Raw genomic sequence first — 5,181 nt, forward strand, 5'->3', positions numbered from 1 at the left:
ATGGCCTGAATTATCAAAGAGCAAATGAGAGAGGCTTAAGCTTGTCCATATGTTAGAACAATTAACCCATATAGGGACACCTGGGTGGCTCAGTCCGTTAAGCCTCCACTTGATTTTGGCTCAGGTCATAATCTCAGGGTTGTGAGATCGAGCCTGTGTCGGGCTCTGCAATGAGTGTGGAGCCTGCTTAAGATTCTTTCTCCCTCAGCCCCTACTCCCCTCTAAAACAAACAAACAAACAAACAAACCCAAACAAACAAAACAAAACAAAAAGCACATATAGAAAGTCACTTTCTTTGCCATCCCCCTAGACCTGGAAAGGAGTAGGATGGCTTGACTCACAGGGAATGGGACATAATCATATGCATCTTCCTTTAAATCCAATTCATAGCAGGGAGCTGGAGCATAAATTCCCTTCAGGCATTCTCCTCTTGTTTCACCAGCTCCATTTAAATTAAATTCACTTTGTGTGTCCTGAAGGGTAAGCCACGCAATCCAGTGGACTGAGGTGTGGCTTATTACCAAGGACTACTTGACTACTGTCAAGAGACTGTATATCACTGGATTTATGTGGGATTCCTGGAAACAATGGGCCATAACTGGTGGAATGGGGCAAGGAGCAAATCTTAATTTGTAGTTTGGAGGTTTGAAAGATTACTCTTAATGCAGTTGACTAAATAATTTATGGTAAGTTTTGCTTATCTCCCTTCTGCACCAAATATCAGTAAGGGAACCAATAATTAAAATTGTCATTGCAGAGTGTTATAATTAAGAGTTATATATAAAAAAAAGAGGATTTAAGGGCGAAAACATTGCTATGCCAAGCAAGTGGCTCAAAGTGATTTTTCCCCTGATTTTACTGCATTGGAATCTCTCCGATTTTGTCCAGTGTGGTTATACTCTCTTACTTTGTGACTTGGACAAGTTCCTTAGGCTCTCTATGTCTCATTTTCATCATCTTCACAAATATGGAATAATAATAATAGTACCTATTTCTTGATGGTGTCATTAGAATTAAGGGAAGTAATATTTGTAACACTTTAACACAGTGCCTGGAATGTGGTAAATGTTACAAATAAGATAGCCCTTGCCCACATTGAAGTCATTCAATGTAAGGATCAACCCCTTGATGTGTCATGGCAAAAACACAAGGAAGAATATTCGGGTAGCAGCTAGGAGAGAGGGAACCTCAGGCACAGTAGGACACTGAAAGGGCAGAAGAAACGTAGACAGCATTCATCAGAGATAAAAAAAAAAAAAAAAAAAGGAGGACGCCTGGGTGGGTCAGTTAGGTGTCCGACTCTTGATTAAGTCATGATCTCAGGGTTGTGAGATTGAGCCCCATGTCGAGCTCCACACTGGGTGTAAAGCCTATTTAAATTTCTCTCCCTTCCTCTCTCTCTGCCCCGCCCCACTGCCTCTGTCTCCCTCTCTAAAAAAAAAAGAAAAAACAAAAAGAAATAAAAAAGGATGTGATGGAACTCTCCCACTCTTCCATATTGTTGGTGGGAATGTAAAATGGTTACAGGTGCTGTGGAAAATAGTTTGGTGGTTCCTCAGAAAGTTAAACATAGGATTACCACATGACCCAGCAATTTCACTCCTGGATATATACCCCAAAGAACTGAAAGCAGGTACTCAAATACTTATATTTGTATGCTTTCAACAGCATTACTCAAAATAACCCAAAGGTGGAAACAACCCAAATGTCCACTAGCTTATGGATAAACACAAGTGTTATATCCGTACAGTGGAGTATCATTCAGCCATAAAAAGGAATAAAGTACTGATACATGGTACAATATGGATGAACCTAGAAAACACGCCAAGTGAAAGAAGTCAATCACAAAAGGTCCCATATCCTGTGGTTCCACTTGTGGGGACTATCCAGATTGAAAGCAGACTGGTGGTGGTCAGGGGCTGGGAGGAGGTGGGAATTGGGAGGGTAACTCCTTAGCACGTACAGGGTTTTCATTTGGAGTGATGCAAATGTTTCGGCACCAGACAGATGCCGTGGCTGCACAACATACGAATATACTAAGTGCCACTGAATTGTTCCCTTTAAACAAGTGAATTTTATGTTTTGTCACTTTTACCTCATTAAAAAAAAAACAACCAAATACATAAGAGGATGAGAGGGAGCGCTCTCTTTGTTCTAGTTGAGAAGACAAGAGGCATTCTAGGTTTCCTCTCTCACTTACCAGAGGCTCCTTACTTAAGAGCTGATGTCCAACCTCTTGGGGCCTTGGTTGTCTCATCTGTGGGAAAATGAAGTTGGACTGAGTGGCCACCAGGATCCCTTTCAGTTCACATCCGAAGGCAAAGAAATTCAACACGCTTCTTTCTCCCTGACTCAACCACATGCTTGAAAATAACGGCATCCATACCGCACATGGACCCTGGAAGATAAGATTATTGTAATTAAATGACATGGACATTAATTTGTTTTAGTTATGAATATGAAAAGCATCTTAATATTATTCTGATGCCACAAATTAATGGGTAAATAACGAAAACACATGTACTTTAACACTCAGCTTGGGGTTTGCCAGTCTGAGGCTCAGCCTCGGAGTCTGCACGCGGCTCCAGCCAGTCTGCTCCCCTCTGTGTAATAACACACTGTGTTTTTTGCCAGGCACAGTATCTCGGGCTCCTTTGCCAAGTGCGGTGCTGGCAGCCCCAAGTGGATCGGGGTTGGTGGGGGGAGGCTTGATTAATAGGCGCCCTTGCTGAGCAGGAAGGGTGACAAGGGGTTGAACACCCTCCTAAACTGCCCACATTGTGCAACCAAATCATCTAGAATGGTTGAAGGCTGTCAGTCACTAGAACTTGTTTATAGACTCTCGTTCTAGTTACAGCTTTAAAACTATTGAAACATTAGTTGCCTAGTAAGCCAAATTTACCCAGTCCTGGGATTTAAAGTCCTGGGTCGATATGTTCATCCTGGGAGATGGGTACGCAATTTTCTGTATTTTGCTGACTTCCACTTCCCCCACCTGCTACTGCAGATTTCCAGCCCTCTGTAAGTTCCCTCCTAATTACTCCTCTGAGTGTCAGGTGTTATCTGCAGAGAAGTTTTAGCTAGAAAAATTTCAGCCAGCTACCAAGGATTATCTGTCATTTCCTCCTTTTTCCATTCAGGGTATCAATTTCTAAGGTCTACAACAGACTCCAAAGCTGCAAACACTACAAGCCATGGCCTAACAGGGCCCATATGCAGGCCACCTCAGGCCACATCTCTCCTGGTTACCCCAGTATCCATAATGCCCCTAGAGGAGATCACCGAATGGGCCAGAGCAGTTCCTGGCTACGTGGGCGATCCGGCAGAAGTGGGAGAAGGGCCTTTCTCCCTTTCGGTATGGCATCTCCATTTCCCTCCTTGCCACAGATGAAGTCAGTCCTTCAGCTTTCGCTTTAGGTCTCCTGCTCCCAGGACTTGAACATTTACCATGGCTGGATGGGGAGACAAAGCCAAGAGACAAATACCCTGCAGAATGCCCAACTGCCTCCTTCACCTGCCTCCACGGTTTTGTTCTGGACCAGGCTGATCTGCCAGACACTCTTCCAGTGGCTTCTCTCTGGGGACGTTCCCCAGGTCCTCAAGCAAATGGACCCTTCTTGTAGCCTTTCAGACAAGTCCAGACATGCCCCCAAACCCTCGTGGAGGTTGCCATGGCTCAGGGTTGCACACCAGGTTCCCAGTAACTATTTATCAGGCACATATTAGGTGCCAGGGACTGAGGGGGGGGGGTCCCAGGAGGATGGGCCCCTGTCATCATGAAGCTGCTGTGGAAATTTGGACAACAGCTCCTTGGGGTTGGCCAAGTCAAGACTTTACCCCAGTTAGTGCAGCTCCTGTTGAAGGGTCATGCTAACAGTACCAACTAATCACCATCCTGGCAGAGAAACTCCTCGCAGGATAACAGAAGTTTCACCAAAGGTTTCTTATTGACCGCTCCTCTGGAACATTCCTCAGGTTCTTGCTCCACCAAGTGCCCCTGTCTGCTTTTTTCCATCATGTAGCAGCAGCGCCTTTCCTATTCTACTCTTTGTTTTGGGCTAGGATTTCTATTTCTTCCTTTCATATCTCTCCCCTAGCATGCAGAGTGGAGAGGGCTATTGGAAGGAGAATAAAAGTGAAAAAGCTGTAGAGGATTGTGTACAAAATACACAATACCTGTAAAATTTGTACATTCTTTTCCATTTAAATGAAGAACCTGAATGCAATCTAATGTAAAATTTAGAATATGGAAATGACTTTGCATGTAATTTAAGAATCTTTTTTCCCTGATTCTAATCCCTGGTGTTTGGTAGGAAAGGGAATGAAAGAAACCCATAAAGCAGTCAGCTTACTTTTGGATAACTAAAAAGTCTTTTAGGTGGTGTCCATCCCTCCTATGTAAGTGTAGTTTCTTGTAGAAAAAGTGAGATTGGAGACCTAGAATTTAGTCTGTCTTTTGGGGGATATACCTAGATGGCTGTTAACATGAGCATGTGATTAATTCTGAAGGCAAACTTTCAGAACACCCTTTTTGAGTAAGAAGCTTGAAAGAGAAGTCGATGAAAACATCCAGCAAAGCAAAATACAGCATTTTCAGGGTTCAATCAGATAATATCCTGCATTTCTTCATTGTGCACATCTGCTTCTCCCCCCCCCCCCCACACCCCCATTGAAAAGACACAGGGCTTTGGGGACATAGAGATTAGGGCAATGTTTAATTTTAGTTAAAACTGGATTTCTCCCAATCTCTCAGTGGCTTGAGTCTCCTGACCTGGGTCAAACAGCAGAGGCAAGGAAAGGCACCAGGTAAAGCTAGAACGAGATCACTGTTGAATACACATACTTGTTCCGGAGTATGTTACTCTGTTCAAGAGGTGACCAGCCCAGAACGTGGCCGGAAACCGTGCTAATTTCATTTACATCTTCAGAGTTGAGATCCAGGTTTTCAAGTTTGTGATGGGATTTTATGCCAAACATATGCAAATCGATCTCGGTCTAAAAATTCCGTATGTTCTCCAGCCCCTCCTCTGGTCACAAACAACCGAGGCTGGCGCCGGGCAGCGGTAGCCCGGGAGCGGGGGACGGGCCCGGGGAGGGCTGTCCCGGAGGCGGGCCCGGGGCGGGGCCTGGGCGGGGCCCGTGACGCGCCGAGTCGGCCGGCTTGGGGGCTGGACCTCAGC

The sequence above is a fragment of the Mirounga leonina genome, unplaced genomic scaffold, assembly GCF_011800145.1.
Source record: "Mirounga leonina isolate KUSES-001 unplaced genomic scaffold, KU_Mleo_1.0 Mir_84, whole genome shotgun sequence".
Classification (NCBI taxonomy): Eukaryota; Metazoa; Chordata; class Mammalia; order Carnivora; family Phocidae; genus Mirounga; species Mirounga leonina.